This window comes from Muscardinus avellanarius (assembly GCF_963383645.1).
Source record: "Muscardinus avellanarius genome assembly, chromosome: 1".
Lineage (NCBI taxonomy): Eukaryota > Metazoa > Chordata > Mammalia > Rodentia > Gliridae > Muscardinus > Muscardinus avellanarius.
In genome coordinates this window covers 180,859,586-180,873,202 of record NC_137786.1, presented here as the reverse complement: position 1 = coordinate 180,873,202, position 13,617 = coordinate 180,859,586, and the positions used below count along the sequence as shown (strand labels likewise).

At 42.1% G+C, this 13,617-nt stretch overlaps 1 pseudogene across 1 annotated transcript; it reads right to left on the bottom strand.

The window, feature by feature from the left end:
- Positions 1 to 7,239: 7,239 nt before the first annotated feature.
- LOC308259048 (olfactory receptor 51L1-like) lies at positions 7,240 to 8,154 on the bottom strand (annotated as a pseudogene). Its single transcript has one exon. The product of its transcript is annotated as an olfactory receptor 51L1-like (transcript).
- Between the last annotated feature and the right edge of the window lie 5,463 nt (positions 8,155 to 13,617).

Here is a 13,617-nt window from a genome sequence, read left to right as displayed (position 1 = left end):
GATACATGGGCTGATGTAGGGAAGCATCTGTTCTGATGACATGAAGAATGGTGCCATTCCCAAGAAAGATTATGAGGTACATCAGGCAGAAGGGGATGGATATCCAGATGTGCTCTGCCTCCAGCCCTGGGATGCCGACCAAAATGAATGTTGAAGGCAAGAACCCCAAAGAGCTATTGGAATCCTTCATGTTGAAATCTCATCCAATGAGATCAGCGCTACCTCAAAAATTAGAAACAAACTGGTCAGCTAAAATTATTATAGAGAACAATCTTTGGGCATTGAGGAAAGGGAAAAAGAGAAGCTCAGATTTATGTGGCCAATCGTCTCATTTCTGGAAACTGACAGATGCTCACCATCAGAAATTTTCATTGTAAAGAAAGTTACAGCCTCCATCATAGGGAAGTTCCAGGATGATAGAAATATGCATCTAAACTGAAGTGCACCTTGGATCAGCTAAGGAACAGAGAACTGCCTTATGTTTGTGGAGAGATGTTTGGCCCTAGAAAGTACTGGAGAAACAAAAGTGTAATCAATTTCAGCATAAGATTTGTGTGGATGTTGGGAATGGATATTTTGAATCTGTATATTTATCAGATATAGGTCCAAGGGCCAGAGTATGGCATATGAAACAGCATACATTTCCCTGATGAATAGGTAGAGGTTTATGCATCCTTAAGGTGCAAGGCAATTCTGAGATGATGGCTGGGAGCAGAGCCTGGAGCAAGATGCAGAACTGACTGTGAATAGCATAGAGCTTGGACCCAGATGGCTTTCAGCTCTTTTAAAAAAAGTTGTTATGGAAAAAAAGTTGTGTGTGGTTTGTTCTGCTAAAACTTAGGGTAGGAGGATTCAGAGACAATCATTGGGGAACTTGGGGACATTCTCTGCTTCATTTGTTATGATCCTTTTCTTATCTCAAAAAACACAACATGTTCTTTAGTTCCTTCAATGGACTAAAAATTAGTATATCTCTGCACTGAGGTACACACTATGTTGCCTTACTGGAATCTTGATCACACTGTACCCTGCATCTTGCCTGCCATACCTCAAATAACCTGGTATTAGCAGGGACACATGTTGGCAGATATGGACGCCAGAGACTCTCCTCCCTGCCATTTTCGCCCCTCCAAATGATCTTTTATCTTTTTTATTTTCTATCCTTTTTGCATCGATTTCATCCTGTACCTCAAATCTCCTGAGCAAGACAGGGCCAGGTCTTCTTGAAACAGATCTCAAATCCAATGATTTCCTTGAGTTTAGGATTTGTCCAACAAAAGCATTTTGTGTTGGGAAGTGACAAAATGTGCCATTTAGCCTTTATTTTAGTATAATGGGAAAGAAAAGTCAAAGGAAAGAAAAGAATGTGATTCAGTGAATCTTCCATTTCTAGAGCAGGACAGAATTGGAGGCAGATCATATGTGCAGTATAACTTTACCTATCTTAATTTTGTGCACATTTGTTTCCTTATTGTTAAGGATAAGGTATTACTATCTACCTCAGACAATGGCTGAGTTTTTTTTTTTTTTTTAGTGTGGTACTAGGGATTAAACTCAGGGATGCTCTACCACTGAACTCCATCCCCAGCCCTATTTTCTTTTTATTTTGAGATGGGCTCTTACTAAATTTCCTAGATTGGCTTTGTATTTTTCACCCTCCCACCTCCACCTCCCAGTTAGCACCACTGTGCCCAGCTGGCTCTGAGTAATTTATGTGAACATTTAGCAACCAGAAAATATTAATATTTCCCTACCTTGTTGTTATCTCCTCTCTCAGATGTTCTTTGAAGAGACCAACCATAGTCAGCGTGTCCTCAGCTTTCTCGCAATAACGTTCTTCCCTTATCATTGCCTCACTGATCCGCAGACCACATCCCTGAAGGAAGCAAGTAGTTAAGGATTTCCCACTTAATAGATGAGAATCCAAACAAGACACATGCATTGCTAGACTAATCCAAAATAATGCAATGACAAAATATTTCTAAAACCCATGGTGCTTTCTGATGTTGGTGAGTCATTTCTCACCTACCATCAAATTTAGGAAATACTTTCACTGGTTCAGGAAGCTAGGGAGGGGACCACTGACTAGGAAAAACTCTTGAAGACTTCAAACCATGGGGTATGGTTGGGACTTCTTCTGGAAGGTCAGGGCTGGAGATCATGGGCTTGAGCACTCACCACAGGCATCAAACAGGAACAGGGAAACTCATTTTAGCAAGTTCTTGCCACTTTGTGATTATGGCCTTCCTGGATTTAGGCAGGAATGCTGCTTCTCTCTCTCTTTTTAAGGGATGAGAAGCTCTGGGAATAGAGTAATAAGGAGGGAATCAGATTCCCTGAGGAGCAGTTACTCAGGTAATTACATCACTTTCTCAATATGCAGAGCCTGCTATGGGAAACGAAGATATAGAAATGAAGAATAATATTTACCCATGACAAATAATTAAATTAGAAAGTATGTTGCGATCTTCCCTTGCAGCACCAGGCCCCAGAGAGGAGGGGGACTCAGAACGGAGTTCAGAGCCACAGAGGAGATACGCCGGCCTCCCAGCCGAGGACTCAGCAGAAGCACCTTACTGCCAGCGGCAGTGGCGAGTCCACCGGATGGCACCAGACCAACTCACTCAACAGTCCACCAGGCTCCAGAGAGGAGCTGCGAACAGTGAGCCGAGGTGAGCCGCTGCGGATCAGCCGGGAGGAATTCGGCAGATTTCTCGGCGCAGGGAGCATCAAAGCTCCCAGGGGCTGGGCTCAGCACACCCTGCAGGGGCTCAGAGCAGAGCTCAAAACCAGAGAACAAATATGCCAGCCTCACGGCCGAGGGCATGACAGAGGTGCCATATTGCCACCGGCAGCAGCTTCAGCAGCGAATTCACCGAGTTCACTACAGCTCCATCTGCGCACTCAACAACAGTGAGTCAAATTGCGGCCCCGAGAGGAGAAATCCCAGTACTGTACTCCCAGGGACTTGACCCAGTGGGAGAGTGGCAGTGGCAGAGATATCACATCATAGAAGAACACCCAACCTGGCACTCCACCATGGTCTAAAGCAGCCTTGATTGACTCCCAGGGTCTGAGATTCTGCGATACAACTCAGTAAAGGAGTAGTGGGGACCAAGATACCCCACAGACTCGAGATCCAGAGCACCTTAATTGAAGTTGTAGTGACCCAAGGGAAGAAGCCAGAGAAGGCACAAACTTCCGAAATCATGGGAAAGAGGAATAACAATGGAGCAATGAATGCTCACAACCCCACAACATCAGAACCTGATAAAACAGAAATTCAGAAATTTCTAGAAGATCAAATCAGGAAAATAACTGTAGAAATAATAGAGGTGTTTCGAAAAGAATTCAGAGAGAGCCAAAGAGAGATAAAGGCTGCAATTAATGAAGTAAAGGCCTCAATTCAAAGTACAAACAATCGATTAGACCACATGGAGAATAGAATCTCGCTCTTAGAAGATGATCACTCCAAAAATAAACGCATAGTTTCTAATTTAGAAAAAAAAAATTCGACAGCAGGAATCTGACATTGAAGAAATATGGGCCCATTTTAAGAGAGCTAACCTAAGAATAATTGAAATAGAGGAGGGAAAAGAAGGTGAGACCAAAGGGATCAACAACCTCGTCAAGGAAGTAATAGCAGAAAATTTTCCAAACATAGAGCAAGAGGTTGATACACAGGTCCAGGAAACTTATAGAACTCCCTTTAGACAGGATCAGAGAAGAGGATCCCCACGCCACATAATTGTCAAAATGACCAACGTGGAAGCCAAGCAGAGAATCTTAAAGGCAACAAAAACAAAGGGCCAAGTGACATTCAGAGGCAAACCAATTAGAATCACTCCAGACTTCCCAAACCAAGTCATGAGAGCCAGAAGGGCTTGGAGTAACATATTCCAAACTCTGAAAGAAAACAACTTCCAGCCAAAAATTTCCTACCCAGCAAAACATTCTATCAAATTAGATGGAGAAATAAGAAGCTTCCATGACAAACAGAAACTGAAGGAATTTATGTCTTCAAAACCAGCACTAGAGAAAATACTCAAAGAGATTAACTACAAAGAAGAAATAGGTAACACACACCAGAACCAGAGAAACAAGAGTTTCCATCCAACAGACAACCAAGATTGGTTATCTGTGGAGATTCATTATTTATGTTAGTCTTTTACCTATCTCTAAATGGTATTGTTTGCCTTTATTGTTGTTAATTTTTAGGATTTCTAGTTGTAATATTAATATACCTTCAGATATAGCATTTGGAAATATTTTATCCCATTCTATCAGTAATTTTTAACTCTGTTTACATTGTCTTTGGATATACAATATTTTTTTTTAATTTTTTAGGGAGTTTGTTTACCCTTTTGTTGCCTGTGCCATTGAAATCATATCCAAGAAACCACTGCCAATTTCAATGTTGTGAGGTTTTATGACCCAATGTTTTATAGGCATGCCGATTCTCGCGACATCAGTAGCATTGCGAAGTTTGGAGTCTTGAGGCACCTGGAGTCTCACAATATCTCCACTTCTGGCTTCCGCTTCCTGTTCCACTGTGAGATCACATGGAGGAGGAACCCAACTTATCAGAAGCTTGTAGAGATGTGATGTATTTCTCATTTTTTCATTTTCCTAAAATGAGTATATTTTAAATTGTGAATATTTTCTTAGCTACTATTCTAGAATGCAGAAGACGTGTTACAATGTTAACAAAAGGAAATGGGAGAATTAATGAAGAAAACCTTTCAAATAATGGCATGTCCATTTATGAAGGTGTTGTATAGGGTAGAGGGGAATGAGGTGGGATTTACAGGGAATTACAAGTGCTGTGTTTATATATATGTGTATTACATTGAACCTACTATTATGCATAATTATAATGCACCAATAATAGTAGTTAAAATAAATAAACCTAGCAAAACCCTGTTTTAAAACAAAATATGAAAAGTCTGATGGTATAGTTAAGAGGTAGAACATTCCTGGGTTCAGTCCCCAGTAATATGCGTGCATGCACACACACACACACACACACACACACACACACACACACACACACAGAGTATTTTCCTCTTTGGAGTAGGAATAGACCAGGGTTTTATTCATTCATCCATTTCTTCATTCTTAAATAATCGAGTGACTTTTATTTGCCAGGTTATAGGCTGTTCGGTTGAACACAATGTTTAACAGTAAAAATATGGACTTCTTTGTATTTGTATATCCCCTTCCATATAGGAAAAATTTTGGGGGGGAATCATAAATACATAAATACGAAATGAATATGAAGTGAACATGAAATGGAGACTATTTTGTATGTATGTCTGAGGAGTGAGTCATTTTAGTTAATACCTAGGATTTGTAAAAACCTACCTATGCTAAAAATGAGAGGAAAAATATATTAGAAAGTGTTACCTTATTTCTAAAGGACTTGAAAGAGTAGATATGGCACAGGAAGCATGGAACACTCTTGGTGAGAATATAAATTAGTTTAGCCATTATTTAAAACAGCATGGAGGTTCTTCAAAAATATAAAAACAGGACTGCCATATGATCCAGCAATACGACCAATGGGTATACGTCCAAGTGAAATAAAATATGTTCAAAAGATATTTGAACTTGTATATTTTTATAGCACTAATCATAAAAACAAAGATACAGAATCAATGTAAGGGCCTATCAGAAGATGAATGGACAAATAAACTATAATGTAACTGTTCATCACTGCTTATGAGAATTATGATTTACTTTAGTCATAAATGATAAAATATTAGAAATAAAAAAGAAACTGGTTATACTCAAAATGAAATATTTTTTATGTATTTCATACACAAAAAGTATGAAATCCTGCCATATGGACAACATAGATGAAGATAGAAGACATTATGTCAAATGAAATAAGCCAGGCACAGAAAGAAAGTAGCACATGATTTAACACATATGTGGATTCTATAAAAGTTTATTTCAGAGAAGTAGAAAACGACCGGCAGTATCAGGGACTAGAGTTGTTGTGCAATGGGCGGGGAGCGTGTTGGGGGAGATGTTGAGAAAAGGACAGAAAATTTCAGTTAGGATGAATAAGTTAAAGAGATCTCTTATACAGTATGGTGGCTATATCTGATAACATACTGAATTATTTAAAAATGCTAAGAATGGACATAAAATAACCAATTAAGGTAAAGTTATTGTTAATTAGCTAGATTTTATTACTCCATAGTGCATATATACTTCAAAACATCAAAGGATACATGCAAAATACGTATAATTTTGCCAATTTACAATGAACAAAAATTAATAATTTAAAAATAAAATATTATTTGAGAAGAATGGTGGTAAATCATTACTTAATCCAAAGAATACATGATGACTTAAATTCCATATTACCAGAGTAATCAATCACTATTAAAAATATTTAAAAATTATTTTGAACCTGCAAATATTTATGTAAAACATTGTTTTATGTAAGAAAAGAGTAAATATTTATAAATACATATTTACAAATTCATACATTAGTAGTGATAAACCTCAATTTTATTTTAATATTAGAATCAGTTCAAGGTGTACAATCAATCAATTACACTAAAATAAGCAAACAAAATTTCTCTGTGTCACTGGGCATGGTGGTGCACTCTTGTAATACCAGCACTTAGGAGGCTGAGACAGGAGGATGGCACAGGTTCAAAGCCAGCTTCAGCTACTTAGTGAGGCTCTCAGCAACTTAGCAAGACCCTGTGAAAGTCTGTGCAGAAAAGACCCAAGGCTAGCCATCAGAGATAAGCAACCTAGCAAGCAAGCAGGCGCTTTATTAAGACAGCCTAGTGCCCTTTTATATCAGGCAGCTGGGGATTTTTTGAAAATAGGAGGGGGCTTCCACTCACAGCGGAAGACCACATGAAGTACAGGGCGTTTACTGATTGGGTGGCTCATACCCCAGTGAGTGTGTTGTCAGGGGATTGGTTGTTGGGCATCCCGTGGCCCCCTTTGACAGGCTATGAGGTAGCCAGCACAATCTGGAAGAGAAGCCGGAGAGGCGCCATCTTTGGTGTGACTAGGCTGCTTATCCTAACAACTTGTTTCCAAATAAAGTATAAAATAGGTCTGGGAGTAGAGCCTGGAGGTAGAAAAGCCCCTGGGTTCCACCCCCAGTACCACCAAAAAAAAAAAAAAAAAAAAAAAAAAAAAAATTATCCGTGTGATGAGGGCTCTAAAGGTTTGAATCGCCTGGTCTTCCCTCATGGTATTGCCGTCTCATAGTATCTTCCCCAGGGAAATCACCTTGACAATGGCCCTACGGACCTGCTGGGTCTTGATGCTAGAGATAACAGGGTTCATCAAGGGTGGAAGAGCACAGAGATGGTGCCTATCAGGATGTGCACCAGCAGAGAGCTGTGCTGCCCATACCTGTGCACGATGGACAGGCCCAGCACGGGCACATAGAAGCAGAGCACAGCCAGGGTGTGGGGGAAACAGGTGTTGAGCCGCTCCCGGGCAGAGGCGATGGCCAGTACCGAGGGGAGGATGATAGTGTAGGAGAGCAGGATAAAAAGGACAGCGGAGCCCATGGCCAGCATGATGACGCACAGTCCATAGAGTCTGTTGAAGCTCGTGTCCGAGCAGGCCAGGCGAATCATGTCCTGGTGCAGACAGTATGCATGGGACAGTGCCCCCCGGGGTGACAGTAATTAAATTTCAGTAGGTGCAGGGAGGGAGCCGCCGTGATGGCAGCACTGCGCATGCCCAGCACAACTCCAACCAGAGCTACACTGGGGGCCAGTGAGCACAGCCATGTAGCACAGCGACAATCGGATGGCTACCAGGCAGTCCAGAGCCATGGCGAAGAGCACAGCCGACTCCATGAAAGAGGAGTGGAGGAAGTGCTGCTGCAGGACGCAGGGCACCAGGCCCACTGTCCGGGCATCAAACCACAGCACGCCCAACACCGACGCAGTGTGGACACGCACAGGCCCAAGTCCGTCACAGCCAAGATGGCCAGGAGGTAGTACATGGGCTGGTGGAGGGAAGGGTCTGTCAGTACTAGGTGCAAAATAGTGGCATTACCCACAAGGGCCACCAGGGATCCAATGAGATCCAAAGGTGAGCCCACTCCAGGTGGGGCAATCTGAAACTAGAGTAGCTCAAGTTGATACTTGGTAGAAGGGGCATCCTCATTCCCCAGAGGCTCTTCACTCTGGGAAAGGTGGTGGTGTGTATAAAGATTAACAAGCCAGTCAGCATGAACCCTGCCACCATCATGGGGTACAGATCCCCTGGGGCCAGGCTGGCCTCCTACACTGGGCTCCGTGGCCTCTCAGTTAATCTTCACAAGCCATCTGAAGCCCTTCCCTGCTTTCTCCACTGTTTTTCTATTCCCATCTAATCCCTTACTTAATGACATTAAGTGTCACAATGTCCTGCTCTTGCTCTTGAGAAGTTAGTAGAATATAGGCTTTTTTTTCAAGCCGGGCATGGGTTGTGGCACAGGCTTTTAATCCCAGCATTGCAGAGGCTCAGACTGGAGGATCATGGTTCATGGACAGCCTCAGCTACTTAGTGAGGCCCCTTTACAAAATAAAGAATAAAAAATAGGACAGGGGCTATAGTTCAGAGGTTGAAGTCCCCTGGGTTCCATCCCCAGGCCTGCAAAAAAAAAAAAAAAAAAAAAAAAAAAAAAGAAAAGAAAAGAATATAGGCTTTTTTCAACCTTTCATAAAATTTTATCTATCTCAACCTTAGAATTTTCAGAACTCAAAAATTCTGCTACTCTTAGTTGATTTTTTTCTGTATGGTCTTGCCTTATCTCCTTTCTTGTAGAAGAAATTATCTCAAAATTTTCTGAACAAGTCCAGGTGCCTTTTGGGAATGTCCTTACTCAGTCTGTTCCTCATAAAATCCCCTTATTGTGATTATGGGACTCTTTCCACGTGTCCGTGGCATCAGAAGATGAAGTGTTCTACTTTTTTCAAAACTCAATCCCTCTCAAATGAGCCCTGATTCCCATCATCCAGTGTCCAAGCCTCACACATCCCAGGTCCCCTGGCAGCCCCATCCTTCCCACAGAGCCATGCTAATTCAGCCCGAACCATTAGAGTTTCTGCTACGTTTACTCAATTACTGAGACACTTTACTCTTAAAATAACATTTCAGAGTACATGGACAAGCCAGATTCCTTGTTTCTTTTCTTTTTTTTCTGTCTTTTCAAAGATAGATCTCCTGAGCAATCAAACTGGGGATCCGACACAACTTAAATAACCTAATTAAGAAAACTTAGCCAAGCATGGTGGTGTATGTCTGTAATTCCAGTACTTGGGAGGCTGTGACAGGAGGGCAGCCTCAGCAAGTAGTGACACTGTCATCAACCTAGCAAGACTGTTTCAAAATAAAAATAAAATAGGTGGCTCAGAGGTAGAATACCCTTGGGTTCAGTCTTTAGCATTACCCACACAAAAACAATTAAATCAAGTGAAGTTATTAGAACAGTGCTTCCCATGCACAAAGCACATATTAATAAATGTCCTTTAAAACAATAAAAAAATAAGGAGGTCTACCTATTCCTTGCTCAAATTAGTTTATTAAGTCTTCAAAATGGACACCTGATAAGATGCTCACAAGGCAAACCCTGCTATTCTCGGTCTCAGTATCTGATACAATGTTTGCTTCTGTATTTTTTTTATCAGTAAAACAAGGAGAATGATATTTCCTAATCAAAGAAGAGATGTGAGTTTTAGTAGACGCATGTGTATGGAATCTACGACAGAATTTGGAGCATGCTAACGAATCTATTTGCTATTAGTCCTGAAACAAAAACTGACTTCCTTGTAAAGTCTACTTCCATTTTAATATGATAGTGTGTTAGATCTTCACAGACAGTGCTGCATGACTGAAGGATTGGGAAACCTATGGAGAAGACTATAGGACTCAGAACTATAGGAGCCACAGAAAGACGGCGAGAAAGAGGATAATAAAAAATGGAGGAGAAATGAGGCTTCGGAAGGTAGAATGCGGGCCATGGAAAGGCTGAGAGGCAGTGGAAAGTGGCCTTCATAAGATTACACTAAATGGCTGAGGGAGGCTGAGACAGGAGGATCACAGGTTCCAGAACAGCCTCGGCAACTGAGCAAGACCTTCAGCAACTTAGTGAGACCCTGACTCAAAAACAAAAAATAAGAAGAGTTGGGGTGTAGCTTGGAGGTAGACTGTTCAAGGTTTAATGCCCAGAATAAAATTATATGTAAGGTGGGAAACAAATGGGGCTTTAGATAAATGTGGAGACAAATCAGTAGAACAGTGGAAAGGGTTGGGGGAGGAGAAAAAGAAAAACTGATGAAGGAAACAGTTTAAATAACACTATGTCCATATGTGAAGGTGTCGCTACCAATCTCACTAACGTGTACAGGGAGGGGTGGTAGTGGGTGGTATCTGGAGGAAGCACATTAGGTGCTGTGTGCATGCATGCTTGTATCACTTTACGCCTCACTATGATGTATAACTGCAATGCATCAATAAAAGTATAAAAACATATCTAGTGACTGCTGGGAGGGAGCCGTGGCTCCAGAAGCGCAGGTAGCTGGAAGGCCGTGAGAAGGCAACGGGAGAATGGAGTGAGCTCTGAAAGATGATGAGAGAGATGTTGAAGGACAGCAAAGGGAGAGCTGAGCAACAGAGAAACAGGGGATCCTGTAATTTAGAGGGAGAAACCCAGGGGCAGAGGATGAGGGAGACATGGGACTCAGAAGGAAGGGTTCACGGGCTTGAAGAGTGGAGAAGGACTGTGTTAGAGGGAGGACTGTTGAAAGATTGGGAGGAGGAAGACCAGGAGCAGAGAGATAGGGAGAGAGGAACGGGGAGGAGAAGAGACACTGAGGGAAATATCAGAAGTGTAGGGACCAAGAGAGAAAAACAGAGGGAAAGGTGGAGGGAGGTTACATGCAAGATACAGAAGGGTTTTGATAAGTCTCTTAAGAAACAGCAGGAGGGAGCCTGGGGGAGGAAAGAAGGGAATGGGAGACATGGTCAGATGCTAAAGGAATGCTGAGGAGAAGCCTGAGGGTAGAAGGAGGTGGGGCAGGGTGGAGCCTCTGTGGTCAGTGCCCTAGGGAAGGAGGCCGGGCCTCTCACTCAGCCTGTTGCTCAGCTTCCTCATCTCAAGCCTGCAGGACAGTGAAGAGGGTATGCAGGACTGTGGCCCTCCAGGGGCCTTGGTGTCATGATCCAGAGCAATGGTGCTGGGATAAGATCTGCATTCAAATCCTAAATTTACCTAGAAACTCTATGATGGCGCAGTTTATTTGCTCAACCTCAGTTTTCTCATAGGAAAGACTGAAACAGTTTACTCCCTCTTTAGAATAGAGAGCCATTTGCATGCAGTTTCAAGTGGGATATAGAATCATACACTCCATAGATGTAGATTATTATTATTTGCCATTTCCAATACTACCTCTTTTGGAAACTTCCTCATAATATTTATCTACCACATGCCAGATATGGCCTTTCCCTTCCCGTCCTCTGTGAGTGCCAAGAGGAAGTCAGTAAGTGCGCTGACAACAGTGAGAAGTATAATAAACCTGAGTTCCTGATTTTGGTCACAATTTTGGACAAGCCAGCTGCATGGTTTGGTAAAGTTACTAAATTTCCTAGCATCATAGTTTCGTTCTATGATGGAATATTTTTCAAACATGGCCTGCCTCCCTTCTAGAAAATTATATGGCTTAAGGAGACATTATGATATGCTCTGAGGCATTAGAAATTCTACCAGCTGAGGCATAAATATTGAGATTATGATTTCTTGCCTACTTCAACTTGCATCCCTCCACTGCAAAGCACAGCCCACTAACAAGTCTTAGTCTCTCCAACCAAAACCACCAGGCCAAGTATCATAGGACAGCAGCCTGCCCATAGACTGGCCATCCTCCTAGAAACTCCTGTCCCATAACTTGATTCAGAGTCCTCCTTGAGGTGATTGGGCTGGCTTCTTCCATCTACAAACCAAAGGACATTCAACAACTTACTAGTTCCTTTTCCTTTGTGGCTTCTTTTCAGGCCCCTGCAGTCCTTCCCGGCCTCCTCTGATTGACCCAGGATGAAGCTTTGCCTGGGCTGTGTGGTAATTACAAGGCTCTCTGTCTTTCTCCCTTGGATGTTGGGCTCTCAGAGTAACCTACTAAAATGAATGAAGACCTTACAAATACAAAAGAGGGATCAGAATCCTCCCAAAGCTTAGCTTTTGGGTGTCTTAATTATTTCCATGGAACATTAGACCCATGCGGTCCCTCTATGAGGTATTTCAGTGAGTCATATGACCCTTCACTCTCCTTCCCCACAGTTGTTAATTTTGTAAGAAGATTTGTTGGTTTGCCCTCAGTGTTACCCTTCTGTCTCCTCATCTTTCCCCAGACAAGACCTCCGTTGAGACTCTCCTTCCAACAAGGTAGTTGTTTACTCTCATTAGCTCAGCAGATATCTATAGATTATAAGGTTTGGCCAGATGTTTGGATGTAAAGATTAATAAGACACAATCTCTATCTTTGAGAAAATTATTTCTGTATGAGATAGATGTGAAACGATGAACTCTATCAGATAGAGCAAAAGCAGGCTTCAGAGGAGAAACAGATACTTGTGTGTGTTTATTACTGGGGATGGAACCCAGGGGCATTCTACTTCTGAGCCACACCTCTAATTCTTTTTATTTTGAAACAGAATCAGTCTTGCTAAGATGCTGCAGCTACCCTCAAACCTGTGATCCTCCTGTGTCAACTTCCCAAGGAAGGGGCATATTGTACCACACCTGGATTTTTGGTCTTCTTTATTAAGAGCTGCTCTTTCACTAGATATAGAATGCTAGATAGATAGGGAAACATGTGCAAGGAGGCTCAGAGTCATCACAAAGTGAAACCTTATAAAATTATGTGAATATATGTAAACTGAAAAATATATGTTTTGCCAACAAAATGTCAAACACAAAGGCCTATAGAAGCCTGAAGATATTAAGATGAGATAAAAATGATTCTACATGCAGGAGCAGGGGGCCAGGGATATGGAATGGCCCCAGAACATAGAGAACAGATAATGCCATTCACAGGAATAAAAGTAGCTTAGATAGCGCTGAGACTCCAAGAGCATTCTGTTAGCCAAGAACAGCAAGAGCTGCGATGCCAGTTTTAAGCTCACGCTCTCCTGGAGCAAAGGCCTTGCCACTTAGGATGCTATGGCGGTTGCCTGGGCTAAGCTTTGACATACTGCAGATCATTGTGCAAGATCCCGCAACTACAGCACATAGAGGTGAACACCGACTTCAGCCTCATATACCAATAGTAAAATTTTAGGGCTCGGTGGTCCACAGAAAGGTAAAATCAGAAATAAGAAGAGTGAGAGATCAGGTCGAGGGCTTTTTGACTTGAGGAACAGATTCAGAAGGGAGCAACTTTAGAAAGAGTTGCTGGAGCTCTGTCTGAACTGGGTTTTGAGAAGAATGCAGGAGTTTTCATGCATCATTTTGATTCAGGAATCTGTAGGATACTGCTTAGCCAGGATAGAAAGAGATGAAAAGAACCTTGGCCAGGTAGGGAAGATGGAAACAGTCCCAAGGATCCATGGGAGATGAATTTCCTGGGGTGAAAATGCCATTTATCT